Source organism: Dermacentor albipictus, unplaced genomic scaffold (genome assembly GCF_038994185.2).
Source record: "Dermacentor albipictus isolate Rhodes 1998 colony unplaced genomic scaffold, USDA_Dalb.pri_finalv2 scaffold_382, whole genome shotgun sequence".
In the NCBI taxonomy this organism is placed as follows: domain Eukaryota; kingdom Metazoa; phylum Arthropoda; class Arachnida; order Ixodida; family Ixodidae; genus Dermacentor; species Dermacentor albipictus.
Genome location: NW_027225936.1, coordinates 17,501 through 18,277, shown reverse-complemented (window position 1 = coordinate 18,277; position 777 = coordinate 17,501).

Sequence of the window (777 nt, the reverse complement as noted above, 5' to 3'; positions counted from 1 at the left end):
CATGTTCACTCCATGGATCTTGTGGTTCGTTGGTACTGGGTAGAAATGGTTCAGAGGATTTCTGTTTGGCATCTTTGAGGAACTGTGATTTGTTCAGCGTTTTCTTGGTGTTTGACGACGATCCCGAGTTGCGTGGATCTTCCTTGTTGTTGGAGAATTGAGCATCTCCATTGTTCCTCCCTTGAGGCTTGGGCAACTGCGAAGTCTTTGTTTTGGTTGATTTCCCAATCTTCTTCATTTTGGGGCTGATTTACTAAGTCACTGTCGCGAAATACTTAACTTCTTTGTTGTTGAAGAATGGTTCTTTTATTTCCTATTGCCCCTTTGAAAAATGCTGATGCTTCACTGCAAAGCTTTTTGGTCACGTGTTCTTACATCATGTGTTTTGTCTTTATGCATATGAACCCATAGGAACGTTCACAATTGCCCCTTTGCAAAACCGAGATGCTTCCCCGCAATGCTCAAAGTTGTCCATATACGGAGAAGTCTCTTGAATATTGGTTGTCCCTGCTCTGGTGCCTTTTGCCCCTTTGCAAACTGTGAATGCCTACCGCATGGCTCGGGGTTGTCCGTATCCTATAGGCATTCAGGGTCTACTTGTCCACACTCTCAGTAGACTGTGACTCCCAACATGGCAGCCCCCATAGACAAAGGGTGAAAAACACTCAATTTCGCATGCAAATTCGAGCACTTCTACACAGAATACATGCAAACTAATGGTTTTGAATTGTTCCTCGGAGTCTGCTGAATACGTTCATACAAGTATTTTTCCTCTAT